The sequence below is a fragment of the Elephas maximus genome, chromosome 2 (assembly GCF_024166365.1).
Source record: "Elephas maximus indicus isolate mEleMax1 chromosome 2, mEleMax1 primary haplotype, whole genome shotgun sequence".
NCBI lineage: Eukaryota > Metazoa > Chordata > Mammalia > Proboscidea > Elephantidae > Elephas > Elephas maximus.
In genome coordinates this window covers 230,059,443-230,074,240 of record NC_064820.1, presented here as the reverse complement: position 1 = coordinate 230,074,240, position 14,798 = coordinate 230,059,443, and the positions used below count along the sequence as shown (strand labels likewise).

General features: G+C 44.9%; 1 non-coding gene across 1 annotated transcript; it reads right to left on the bottom strand.

Annotated features, from left to right (window-relative positions):
* Positions 1-13,633: 13,633 nt before the first annotated feature.
* Positions 13,634-13,740, bottom strand: LOC126070801 (U6 spliceosomal RNA). Its single transcript, XR_007516317.1, has one exon. It is a non-coding gene; the product is annotated as a U6 spliceosomal RNA (small nuclear RNA).
* Positions 13,741-14,798: the final 1,058 nt, after the last annotated feature.

Sequence of the window (14,798 nt, the reverse complement as noted above, 5' to 3'; positions counted from 1 at the left end):
CTGCTCTCCCTACTTCTACTCAACATTATGATGGAGATTCTAGCCAGTGCAATAAGGCAAGAAAAAGAAATAAAAGGCATTCAGTTTGGAAAATAAGAAGTAAAACTGTATTCATGGATGGCATGATTGCCTACTTAGAAAATATTATGGACTCTACAAGGCGGCTACCAGAAATAAGAATTGAGTTTTGCAGGTTTGGAAGATACAAGATTAATATACAAAATCAATTGTATTTCTATATGATAGTAAGAAATGATTAGAAAACCATATAAAACAGTATCATTTGAAATGTCATCAGAAAATACAAAATAGAGATAATTCTGACAAAAGATGTGCAAAACCTGCACACCAAAAACTACAAAACTTTTCTGAGAGAAATTAATGAAGACATAAAAATAAATACAGAGATAAAAAGTGTTGGTGAGATAGTAGAGAAATTAGAACCTTCATACCCATCTGGTAGGATTTTAAAATGGTGCAACTGCTTTGGATAACAGTTTGACAATTCCTCAAAAAGTTACCATAGTTATATACCCAAGAGATGTGAAAACATACATCCACAAAAAAATTGTGCACGAATACTCGTAGACGCATTGTTCATAATAGCCTCAAAGTGGAAACAACCCAAATGCCTTTCAGCTGATGAATGTTTGCAATATTTTTACCCAAATAACACATGCCTTCCTTCCTTCTATTTTTGTTTGCCAACCATGCCCTCCCTCTACGAAGCACCACTATGCCAATGTTTTTTCAGATTGTACACTTAAAAAGAAAACACATAAATAAATGTGCTCAGTAATCAGAAACCTCTATTGTTAAGATGTCTGTTCTTCCAAATTGATCTATTGATTTAATGTGATCCCAGTCAATATCCCATCAAGCTTTTTGTAAAAATTGACAAACTGATTTTACAATTCGTGTGAAAATACAAAGGATTCAGAAGAATCAAAACAACCTTGAAAAAGACGAACAAATTTGGAACACTCATTCTACTGTATTTCAGGACTTATTATAATGCTAACATACACAAGGCAGTAAGGCATTGACATTATATTCATTTTCTGTTGCTGCTGTAACAAATTATCATAAACTTAGTGGTTTAAACCAACACGACTTTACCGTTTTGGGGGTCAGAAGTCCAAAATCAGTTTCACTGGGCCTAAATCAAGGTGTCAGTGTGGCTGCTACATTTCTAGTGGAGACACTGAGGGGAGAATCGTTTTCTTTGCCCTTCACAGCTTCTAGGACCACCTGTAATCCACAGCTTGTTGCCCCTTCCTCTGTCTTCAAAGTCCATCACCACAGTCTTTGCTTCCATCATCGAGTTGCCTTGTCCTCTTCTGTAAATAAATCTCCCTCTGCCTTCCTCTTAAAAGGACACTTGTGATTATATCTAGGACCCACCCAAATAATCCAGAATAATCTCCCCATCTCAAGATCCTTACTTCAATCACATCTGCAAAGTCATCTTTGCCATACAAGATAACAGTTGCCATGTAAGATAACTGGGGATTAGGATATCTATCCCAAGATACCTTTGGGAGCCATTATTCACCTTACCACAGGCATCAATATAGATAAGTAGATCAGTAGAACAGAAAGGGGAGTCCAGAAATAGACCTACACATATATGAACAGCTGATTTTTGACAAAAGTTCAAAGCCTGTTCAGTGAAGAAACTGTCTTTTTTTTAACAAATGGTAATGAAACAATTGGACATCCATGTGCAAAACAAACAAACCAAACTCTTGATCCATACTTTACACAATGTTGAAAAATTACTCAAAATGGATCATGGGCTAAAAAATGAAACTATAAAACTTCTAGAAGAAAATGGAGGAGGAAATGTTTACAAGCTTGGATTAATCAAAGATTTCTTAGATAAGCCACCAAAAGCACAATTCGTAAAATTGGGCTTGGTCAAAATTAAAAACTTATAGTCTTTGAAAAACACTGTAATAAGAATGATAAAAAAATAAGGTAAGTTAAAGACTTGGAGAAAATACTTGCAAAGTTTATATCTAATAAAAGATATGTTTACCTGTAGTATACAAAGAAATTTCAAAATTCAGTAAGAAGAAAAAAGCAGCCCAAATCTCTGTGCAAAATATTTGAACAAACATTTTACCAAGGAAGATAAATGGATGGCAAATAAGCACAAGAAAAGATGTTTAACATCATTAGTCATTAGGGAGGTTAAGACCTCAATGAGATACCACAATATACCTGTCAACCCATTGCCATAGAGCCGATTCTGACTCATGGCGAACCCACGTGTGTCAGAGTAGAACTGCCCCACAGGGTTTTATTGGCTGTAAGTCAGTGAAAAAGAGGAAGACCCTCAGAGAGATGGAATGACACAGTAGCTGCAACAATGGGCTCAAGCATAGCAATGATTGTGAGGACAGCACAGGACCGGGCAGCATTTCATTCTGTTGTACAGGGGGTCGCTATGAGTTGGAATTGACTCAATGGCAACTGTCTTAATTATCCTCGTGCTGCTAAAGCAGAAATACCACAAGTGGATGGCTTTAAGAAACAGAAGTTCATTCTCTCACACTCCAGAAGGTTAGAAGTCCAAATTCCCACGTGCCAGCTCCAGGGGAAGGCTTTCTCTCTGTCAGCTCTGGAGGAAGGTCGTTGTTATCAATCTTCCCCTAGCCTAGGAGCCTCTCAGTGCAGGGACCCAGAGTCCAAAGGACACTCTCTGCTCCTGGCACTACTTTCTTGGTGGTATGAAGTCCACCTGTCTCTCTGCTTGCTTCTCTGTCTTGTATATTTCAAAAGAGATTGACTTAAGATACAACCTAATCTTGTAGATTGAGTCCTGCCTCATTGACCACATAGAGGTACGATTTACAACACACAGGAAAAGCACATCAGATGACAAAATGGTGGACAATCACACAATACCAGGAATCATGGTCTAGCCAAGTAGACACACATTTTGGGGCACCAATTCAATCCATGGCAACACCTAAAACAAAAATCTTCATGAAGGAGATCACCAGGTCTTTCTTTCACAGTGTTGCTGGATGGGTTTGAACCACCAATCTTTAGGTTAGTAGTTGGGGGCAAACCATTTGTGCCACCCAGAGATCTATATACACACCTGTTGTACCCGGGGTGGTTATGAATCAGAATCAACTCAATGGCACCTAGCAACAGCAGAGTGGCTAGAATTTAAAGGACCGACTATACCAAGTGTTAGTGAAGATGTGAAGCAACTGGAACTCTCATCACTACTAGTGGGAGTATAACATGGTACAACCACTCTGGAAAACCGTTTGGTGATGTCTTAGGTATTCAGAATTGCTATAACAGAAATACCATGAGTGAATGGCTTTAACAAACAGAAATTTATTCCCTCACAGTTTAGGAGGCTAGAAATCAGAATTCAGGCTGCCAGCTCCCGCGGAAGGCTTTATCTCTCTGTCCGCTCTGGAGAAATGTTCTTGTCATCAAACCTCTCGTGGTCTAGGAGCTTCTCAGTGCAGGGACCCGAGGTCCAAAGGACATGCTCTGCTCCTGGCACTACTTCCTTGGCAATATGAGGTCCCTCTGTCTCTCTGCTCGCTTCTTTCTCTTATATCTCAAAAGAGATTGACTCAAGATACAAACTAATCTTGTAGATTGAGTCCCGCCTCATTAACGTAACTGCCTCTAATCTTGCCTCATTGACCACATAGAGGTAGGATTTACAACACGTAGGAAAATCACATCAGATGACAAAATGGTGAACAATCGCACAATACTGGGAATCACGTCCTAGCCACGTTGACACACATTTTGGGGGGACACAATTCAATCCATAAGTGGTGGTCTCTTAAAAAGCTAAACATACAGCTACTATATAATCCAGCCATTCCACTCCTAGGTATTGACCCAAGAGAAAGGAAAGATCATGTCCACACAAAGAGTTGTACGTGGATGTTCATAGAAACTTTGTTTGTAAAAGCACCAAACCAGAAACACGGTAAATGCCCATCAAGAGGTAAACGGATAAACAAACTGAATTTTCTCTACAACGGAATGCTCTTAGGCAATTAAATGGAAGTAACTATTGATGCACACTACAACCTGTATGACTCTCAAATTATGATAAATGAAAGAAACCAGAACCCCCCCCCCGCCAAGAGAAGTACATACAGGTAGTCCCTGACTTACAGCGGGATTCCATTCCGACGACTCCGTCAAGTTTGTTCTGATGTAAGTTAGATACCTCACTTTTTTTTTTTAGTTTTCATTTTTACTGTCTTCTATTATCAGTATCTTTATAAATCTGACCTTTATTTGTCTTTGGGGGTTGGCGAGAATAATAACATAGGCAAATTACTCAATGCAACATTGTATGTAGTATATTCTACTGATGATAAGATGCACACACAAAAAATAGATGGTCCTAAGTGCGGTTTACTGTAACTCAAATATGTCATAAGTTGGAGACTACCTGTACTATATGATTCTGTGTATATAAAATTCAAGAAAATGGAAATTAACAAATATTACAGAAAGCAGATCAGTGGTTGCCTGGGGTAGAGATGGGGTAGGTAGGTCCAGGAGAGATGAATTACACAGGGGCATGAAGAAACTTTGGGGGTGATAGCCAGGTTCATGGGTGCACACAGATGTCTGTTGAGCCAGAAATCAGAACCAGGGGTTAAGAAAACGAGAGTGAAAGGTGTAAGGGCTGTTTCTGATCTTCTTGAATTTCCTGGGCAGCCCTGCACCAGCTGCCTCCTGGTGGTCCCAGGGAGAGGGGCCACCCAAAGGGAGGTTTGGACAGCTTCACAGAAATCGCTCATCTCCCCTCATCTCTCCTACTCTGACCCCTTTCCCTGCCTGTGGAGGGAGTACTAAGTCATTTAAAAAAAAAAAAAAAAAAAACTCATTGCCGTCAAGTCGATTCCGGCTCATAGTGACCCTATAGGACAGAGTAGAATTGCCCCACAGAGTTTCCATGGAGCGCAAGGTGGATTTGAACTGCCAACCCTTAGGTTAGCAGCTATTGCATTTAACCGCTACACCACCAGGATTTCCTACTAGGGTATATAGTTCCACAGAAAAGCAGCCAAAATGCTGGCCACTGCCTGTTCTCACCGCTCGGAAGTGCGAGCTGAGGTCTCTCACTTCCACCCTCCAGAACTGCTGGTCTCTGGACCCACTCCTGAACCACTACATCTATGACTGGATGTGGCCAAGAGGTAAGGCCCCTGAGGCTGCCGATATCCCTATCTGGCAATTCCTTGTGAAGTTAAAGGGGCAGTGTTGGTTCAGTGGTAGAATTCTTGCCTTCCTTGAGAGAGACCTGAGTTCATTTCCCAGTCAACTCACCTCGTGTGCAGCCACCGCCCACCTGTCAGTGGCGGCTTGCATGTTACTGTAATGCTGAACAGGTGCCAGTACAGCTTCCAGATTGAGGCAGACCAGGAAGGAAGGCCTGGGGATCTACTTCTGAAAATCAGCCAGTGCAAACCCTGTGGATCACAATAGTCTGACCCCCAGCCAACCGTGGGCATGGTGCAGGACCAGGTAGCGTTCCATTGTGCATGGAATCCCAATGAATCAGCACTTAACAACAAGTAAAGTTAAAGACACGTGTACTCAATGATGTTAGAATCCCATTCTTAGATATGTAACCTGAAATAGTGTTTTCAAACTGCAGGTTTTTGTTAGGTGCTGTCAGGTCAGTTTGGACTCACAGTGACTCTACGCACAACAGAACAAAACACTGCCCAGTCCTATGCTATCCTCACAATTGTTGTTACGCTTGAGCTCATTGTTGCAGCCACTGCATCGCTTCCTTTCGTTGAGGGTCTTCCTCTTTTTCACTGACCCTGTACTTTACCAAGCATACCAAAGTACGTGAGATAAAGTCTTGCCATCCTCCCTTCTAAGGAGCATTCTGGTTGTACTTCTTCCAAGACGGATTTGTTTTGTTGTTTTGGCAGTCCACGGTATAATCAATATTCTTCACGAACACCACAATGCAAAGGCGTCAGTTCTTCTTCAGTCTTCCTTATTCATTACCTGGCTTCCACATGCATATGTGGTAGTTGAAAATACTATGGTTTGGGTCTGGAGCACCTTAGCCTTTATTTATTTAGTTATTATTGCACTTTAGATGAAGGTTTATGGAACAAACTAGTTTCTCATCAAACAGTTAGTACACACGTTGTTGTATGACATTGGTTAACAACCCCATCACATGTCAACACTCTCCATTCTCAACCCTGGGGTCCCTATTACCAGCTTTCCTGTTCCTTCCTGCCTTCCAGTCGCTGTCCCAGGGCTGGTGCGCCCATTTAGTCTTGTTTTGTTCCATGAGCCTATTCAATCTTTGGCTGAAGGGTGAGCCTCAGGAGTGACCTCATTACTGAGCTGAAATAGTGTCTGGGGGCCATACTGTCAGGGTTTCTCCAGTCTCTGTCAGACCAGCAAGTCTGGTCTTTCTTTTTGAATTAGAGTTTTGTTCTACATTTTTCTTCAGCTCTGTCCAGGACCCTCTATTGTGACCGCTGTCAGAGCAGTCAGTGGTGGTAGCCGGGCACCATCTCATTGCACTGGACTCAGTCTGGTGGAGGCTGTGATGGATATGGTCCGTTAGTCCTTTGGACTAATCTTTCCCTTGTGTCTTTAGTTGTCTTCATTCTTTCTTGCTCCTGAAGGGGTGAGACCAGTGGAGTATCCTAGATGGCTGCCAACAGGCTTTTAAGACCCCAGATGCTACTCACCAAAGTAGAATGTAGAACATTTTCTTTATAAACTCTGTTATGTCAGTAGAGCTAGATGTTCCCCGAGATCATGGTTCCCACAGCCCTCACCCCAGCAATCCGGTCCCTCAGGGAGTTTGGATGTGTCTATGGAGCTACCATGACCTCGCCTTGTACAGGTTGTGCTGGCTTCCCCAGCATTGTGTACTGTCTTACCCTTCACCAAAGTTTCCACTTATCTATTGTCTATTAATTATTTTTCCTTCCCCACCCCTCCCCTCCCTCATAGCTATCAAAGATTGTTTCTTTCTGTATGTAAACCTTTTCATGAGGATTTACAGTAGTGGTCTCATATAATATTTGTCCTTTTGCGATTGACTTATTTCACTCAGCCTAACGCTGTCCAGATTCATCCACGTTATGAGATGCTTCACAGATCCATCATTGTTCTTTATCGTTGCATAGTACTCCATGGTGTGTATGTACCGCAGTTTGTTTATCCATTCATCTGCTAATGGGCATTTAGGTTGTTTCCATCTTTTTCTATTGTGAACAATGCTGCAATGGGCATGGAGCGCACCTTGGTCTTTAAAGTGACATCCTTGCTTTTTAACACTTTAAAGAGGCCTTCCACAGCAGATTTACCCAATACAGTGCCTCTTTTGATTTCTTGACTGCTGCTTCATGGGTGTTGATTGTGGATCCAAGTAAAATGAAATCCTTGACAGCTTCAATCTTTTCTCCGTGTATCACCACTGCAGGTGGTGACTCATTAATGAGTGACAAAATCAATGTGGTAGGAGACGAGCACTAATAATAGTAATAACAATAATGAAAGTAGAATGTATCAGCAAGGATCCCACAGTACAAGGTCAGTGTTGCTTCATAATTTTTGGTTTCAGTTGTTTGTGAGTATGTACTGGGTCACTTGCACAAGGATTGTAAGAGGCATTCTTTGTAACAGCAAAAACCTGGAAGTAACCCAATGTCTTTCTAGATGGGATACATCTCAAATGTGAAGATGGAAGAACTCCGGACACGTTCCTGCCTGTGCTCAGACCCATCCCCAATCTCCCCTTAGCTCCTCTGCTCTGTACCTACAAACTACACTTCCCAGGCTCCCTTGCCAATTGGCTTTCTGCCAGTTTCAGCCAGTGGGGTACCTGCAGGAGACTGGAAGGAGGGAGAAAGGGAGAAGCTGGGGCACTTCTCCCTCTGCTTCAGGGGCTTGTCAGTCACTGGTGCCTCACCTCCAGGGCCCCAACCCCTGGCAGGTGGCTCTGGCTCCAGGCTCCTCCTTTGGTCCCTCCAGCCCACGTAGGGAGTTGGGGTTAGTAGTGGTCCCCAGTGTTGGTCATCTCTGGTTGCCTCACCACCCCTGCTGGCTGTGCCAGCACTTTCCCACCGCTGCGTCTAGCTCCCCACTTTACATTCCCTCTGTTGAGCTACTTAGCGTGGACTGTTTTCCTGACTGTATTTTGAGTAATACAGGAAACATGCACCAACATGAATGAGCCCCAGAAACAGAATATTGAGGAGAGAAAGTAGTAGAAGGATACATATGGCACGATTCCTTTTTCATAAAGTGAAAGAAGCAAAAACAAATAATTGTAAGCCTCCACGCACGTGGGGTAAAACTACAAGAAAAGTAACAGGGGAAGCTCACAGAGGGTGGGGATGTTCTTCTCAAGGTGGGAGGTGCAGCAGATGCCCTTGGGGCCCCACCCACACCACAGGGTCTGACCACTCAGCACGCTCCCGGAGGGCTTCCTCTGATACACAGTGGGCCAGAGTGCCTTGACCTGCTCAGATACCACAGCACCCTTGCCATCAGGTGGGTGATTCTGAGCCGCATGGTCTACAATAGCCCCCAGGGGTCTCCAACTGAACTGAGGTCCGGGGTGGCAGCTGGCTTGACGCCACATCCTCCAGCACTCCTCTGCTTCCCGGCCTTTCTCCTGGGATTGCCCCTCCACTTGAAGCAGTGTCTCAGACTCGGCTTCTGGGGCAGCCACACTAAGACAGCGGCATGCTTGGGGCCGTTGCTGTGTTACTATGCTTTAAACTACACTTGTGTGTGTGAACACACGTCTGAATGTATGATGCAGGTCACAATTTAAAAGGTACACAAAACTCCTAAGACAGGAATTGCAAAATGGGAGTGAATTTTTAAGATAAAATATGAGCTCTCTAGGACAGTGTGTGATTGAAGATGGGCCCCCAGAACCAGATCCCCCTCCTCTGCCATTGGGGGCTTCTATGGGAACATCTGAGGGGTCCTGGCCCCTAAACTCATGGAAGGCAGCTTGAGGGTGCTAAGGGCTTCGGGGTTAGAAAATGAGTCAGGGATGGGGTGGGAGTGTCAAATCCAGTGAACTGGTGTTGAGGGGGGGACATTAGTGATGGGACTGAGCCTGGGATGGGTGGGTGGGTGGCTTAGATGCTATCTTTGTCTCCTAGTGCTGCCACAACAAAAATACCACAAAGTGGGGTCTTTAAAGAATAGAAATTTATTGTCTCACAGTTCAGGAGGCTGTGGGGTCTTTAAAGAATAGAAATTTATTGTCTCACAGTTCAGGAGGCTACAAGTCCAGTTTCAGGGCATGACTCTTATGGCAGGTCCTCCTTTGTCTGTTTCAGCTTCTAGTACCCATTGCCGTCGAGTCAGTTCCGACTCATAACAACCCTGCAGGACAGAGTAGAACTGTCCCACAGAGTTTCCAAGGAGCATCTGGTGGATTCGAACTGTTGACCTTTTGGTTAGCAGCTGCAGCTCTTAACCACTAAGCCATCAGGGTTTCCGAGTAAAACTACTCCATAGGGTTTCCTGAGCTCTAGTGGCACAGTGGTTAAAGCGGTTGGCTGCTAACTCAGAGTTCAGCGGTTTGAACCCACCAGCTGCTCCACAAGAGAAAGATGTGGCAGTCTGCTTCCATTAGATTTACGGCCTTGGAAATCCTATAAGGCCACCACGAGTCAGGGTTGACTTGATGGCAGTGAGTTTTAATCTTACAGAAGCAGACTGCCGCATCTTTCTCCCGAGGAGTGGCTGGTGGGTCTCCCGAGGAGTGGCTGGTGGGTTCGAGCTGCCAACCTTTCAGTTAGCAGCTAATCACTTTAACCGCTGCGCCAGCCATCAGCAATCCTTGGCATTCCTGGACTTGTAGATGCATCTGCCTCCATCATCTGCCTCCTCTTCCCCTGTGTGTGTGTGTTGTGTGTGTGTGTGTGTGTGTGTGTGTGTCTATTCTGCTCTTCTTATAACTCAGAACAGATTAGGCTTAGAACCCACCCTACTCTGTTGTGGTCTCTTTCCTATAACAAAGAAAACTCTATTTACAAACAGGATCACGTGGACAAGTACAGGTGCCAGGACTCCAAAACATATTTGGGGGACTCAATTCAACCCACAACAGATGCTCTTGCCCACCCGTGGCTGCATGGCTCTGTGGCTCCACTCTGCTTCCCCAGCCTGTCCCCACTCTCTCTTTTCCTTCCTCCCCTCCCCACTCCACCAGCCCCTTTGGCCTTGGAGCCCTCACCCAGCCCCTCCCCACCCTCTCTTTTCCTTCCTCCCCTCCCCACTCCACTGGACCCTCTGGCCTCAGAGCCCTCACCCAGCTCTCCCATCTGCTTCCCCCTTTCCTGTTTTCCTGCCCAGCCCTTCCCTTCTCTTTACTTCAGACTCCCTCTGGGGCTTCTGCAAGAAGGATGGAGAAGGGAAGGGAGGAGCATGTGCCTGGGTAGGGAACGACGTGTCACTGGCCTTGTGGAGCCAGCCCCTTTCTAGTCTGCAGGCCGCCCAAACCTGGCATAACCTTCCAGCTATAACTCTTCAGTCACTAACTCAGGCTCTGTCTGCAACGTGGTGGTGGCCCTAAAACCCAACCCAGTGCTCTCGAGTCGATTCCGACTCATGGCGACCCTATAGGACGGAGCAGAACTGCCCCATAGAGTTTCCAAGAAGCACCTGGCGGTTTCGAACTGCCGACCCTTTGGTTAGCAGCCATAGTACTTTACCACTACGCCACCAGGGTTTCCTGTGGTGGCCCTAGAAGAAGTTTTCAAAGTCTGAAGCTGATTTTCCCTCTCTGCCTTGAGGTTGAGTGGGAGTCAGCTATTTCCAGCAGCAGGCCATTTTCACCAGGCCACTGGCAAGTCCATGCAAAGACTCCATAAAATATGCCTTTATCTTGTCTTAATTTTATTTATGGTAAAAGGACAAAAGGAACCAGGCCAGGCAGCCAGCCCTAAGCCACACGCTGTGAGCTACAGAACATACAGAAAAACGAAGCCTTGCGAACCACAGCCTTGGCCAAGAAGTCTAGAAGGTCTAGAAGGCCAAGAAGTCTAGAAGGTCAAGCTCTGCTGGCGTGGACGGAGCTCCTCTGGGTTTCCTTTCTTGCTTTTCCAGCATGTGGGCACGTCTTCTCATGGCTGGTAGCTGGAAGTACTGGCCCTTCCTAAGCCTCCTGACTCCAGTGATGGGACGTGCAGTCAGGACTGGCAACACCTGTTAGTTCTTCTGTTGTGCATGCCATGAAGTCAGTGCTGTAAGCAGAAACAAAACCCGAAACAGCTGCCATCGAGTCGACTCCAATTCATGGTGACACCATGTGTGGCAGAGTAGAACTGTGCTCTATAGGGTTTTCAATGGCTGATTTTTCAGAAGCAGATCACCAGGCCTTTCTTCCAAGGTTCCTCTGGGTGGACTCAAAACTCCAACCTTTCAGTTAGCAGCCGAACTCAACCATTTGTGCCACTCAGGAACTCTGGAAGAAAAACACAAGTAGTCCTTAAAGAGTCTTGTATTCAGGCCTCCCTTACAAATAAGCTACTTGGAATGTGAACGCTACCCAGGGTGGCTGGGCAGGGGCAGGAGGCAGGCAAAGGGGGTGAGAAAGATGTCTGTCCCCACCTGAGGCGAAAAGGAGTGGAGGGAATGTACTCTTGGACTTGGGCGGCAGCGGGGAGGAAGACATGCTCCAAAATTCCTAAATAAATGGAGGACACATTTCCCCTTATATCTAGGTGGAGCCTCCCAGCCTCAGCCTTCCCACTTCTAACATGGAATAGTGGCCTTGCCCCATCCACCTTCACCTTGAAGGTCATGAACTGTAAATTCATCTCCAAGTGAACAGTGGATACATGGTCCACTAGGACCCCAGCCAGCATGTCCCATAGTGCTCATTGGTGTGGTTAGCTCACGGGATGACCCCTAGCAGGAGCTGGGCTCTGATAGTCAGAACCACCGTGAGCACTGCCTTTAGAAATACAGAGTACAGGGCTCTGCCCAAGACCCTTTGGACTCAGAATTTGCAGAATGTGGTTCTGTGCAGTTCTGATGAAGTGCCAGTCTGGGGAGTGGTTGCTGGGCAGGGGTATGTTGGTGGGGGACACACTGAGAGCCTGGTCTCCATGCTGAGGGTGAAAGACAGGAGAAGGGGGTGAATGCCACATGCTCCGGGGAGAATGTGCCCCAGGTGGGCCTCCAAGTTGAAGGTTCTGGAGCAGGAACAGCATGCTGTTCTTTGGGCAGGCAGGAACTTATCAGCTAGACTGTAAGGTAGGCTGCCCTAGATGCTTCTAGGTTCTGTGTATTAGGCTCTGAGAACCATCACCACCCGGTCAAGGTCCTCAGGGACAGGAAGTAAATTGGGATCTCAAAATATTAACATTGGAAGGCACTTGAGCATCATCTAGACCTGCCTTCACCTTGTGCACCAGTCTTCTTCCCTCTACCAAGAAATGTCTCGTTCTGACCTTTTTTGTGTCTCTTTCATGAAGAAAGCACAACTTAGGGAGGCAGTCTGTTAACGATTGAATTGTGTCCCCCCAAAATGTGTGTCAATTTGGCCAGGCCACTATTCCCAGTATTGTGTGACTGTCCACCATTTTGTCATCTGATGTAATTTTTTTATGTGTTGTAAATCCTATCTCTATGACATTAATGAGCTGGGATTAGAGGCAAGACTCAATCTATAAGATTAGGTTCTGTCTTAAGCCAGTCTCTTTTGAGATATAAAAGTGAGAAGGGAAGAGAGAGACATGGGGACCTCATACACCAAGAAAGAAGCAAAGGGAGCAGAGTGTGTCTTTGGACCGGGGGTTCTTGAACTGAGAAGCTCCTCAACTGGGGAAGATGATGACAGTGACCTTCCTCCAGAGCCAACAGAGAGAGAAAGGCTTCCCCTGGAGCTGGCACCCTGAATCTGGACTTCTAGCCTCCTAAACTATGAGAAAATAGATTTCTGTTCATTAAAGCCATCCACTTGTGGTATTTCTGTTATAGCAGCATTGGATAATCAAGACATAGTCCCGTCTGCTTTGTGCTGCTTTAATTGCTAGAAAGGTCTGTCTAATATGAATTTGAAACCTGCCACCCTGTAACTTCCACCCTAGAACCTACAAATGAGTCTGGTGTTTGGTACGACACCATACGAGGATTGAAAAGAGAGAAAGAAAGCCTATCATTATTTGCTGATGATTTTTTTTTATGATTGTTTATGTTAAAAACCCAAAAGAATCTACATATACATTATTATTAATAATATGAGAGTTTAGTGAAGAAGTCACTAGATGTAAATATCCCAATGTTAGTTGGATTGCTGTATACCAACAGCAAACACCCATCACCCCCCAAAAGAGAAAACACATTTACAATAGACTGTCAAGTATTTAAGAATAAACGTAACAGAAGATGCATAAGATCTTATAGGGAAAATAAAAAACTTCATTAAGATACATTTTTGTATACTTTTTTACTGTAAAAATATACATAATGCACCAATTTAACATTTTACACACGTACAATTTAATGACTTCAATTACATTAATCGTGTTGTGCAACCATCACCAATATCCATTGCCAGATTTTCCATCACCATAAACAGAAGTTGATGCTGCCTAAACAATGACTCAAAGATATGAAATGCTTCGTGCATTTGCACATCATCCTTGTGCAGGGGCCACGCTGATCTTCTCTGTATCATTCCAATTTCAGTATATGTGCTGCTGAAGGGAGTATAGAATATATTTCTAAAAGACATAAATAAATGGAGAGGCATACCATATTCATGGTTGGGGCACATGTTATAAAGAAGACAGTTCTCCCCCAAATGGATGCAGAGATTCAACACATTTGATTAAACTCCCAACAGGGTATTTCACGGAACTTAATAAGGTCATTCTAAAAATGTATATAGAAGAGTGAAGGACCAGGAATAGTCAGGACATTTCTGAAGTGAGGAGGGATGTCCCTGCCACATGTTGGGATCACTATGAAGTTGTGGCAATTGAAGTGACAGGAGGTTGTTGCATAGGTTGACAAAATGGGCACTGGAGTTGGATAGAGAACCCAGAAGCTGATTCATGTGCTGCTGGAATGCTGGTACTGAACAGACGGCACAGTAGTTCAGTGGGGAAAGGAGAAATTGCTCCATCAGTGGAGCTGGAAATCATTTCCTGTGGATTAAGGAATTAAATGTCCAAAACAAAACATAAGATTCTGCATAGAAAACCTAGGTGGCTCTCTTAGACCTCAGAGTTGGGAAATGTTTCATAAACATGGTGAACAAAGGGTTGACTATTGTACCAGTCAGGGTCATGGTGAGAAACAGGGGGGTACGTTGAGAATGGAAATTTTGTGGAGAATTTTAAAAAGAGATTACTTTAAAAGGTACTGGTCGGGTTTTAGGAACCTGGTATAGGATGTACAGCACTGTGGGGTAGGGAGGAACATTGGCCAGAACCAAAGAGAGAGTTCTGAGGTGAGGCCCCAACAAGAGCTTAGGGTTTGGTGGAGGGACTTGCTGGCCCAACCCTCAGCGACTGGGTGGAAGGAACGAGGAAAGTCCATACACCACCCCACCCTTCTCCCACTCTCCACTCTCCTGTTGGGACCTTCCTGTGGATGAAGCCACCAAAATCCAAGGTCAAGGGAGTCGAGGTGCAGTGTGGCCTTGTGACTTTGGGGCACCGAGTGGGGTGCAGAATGGGGGGTGAATCTGGGGAGGGAAAAGAAAGACACTAGGCACCCCTGGAGAGGAGAATATTGACACACTCGATCGTGTTACAATGAAGAAC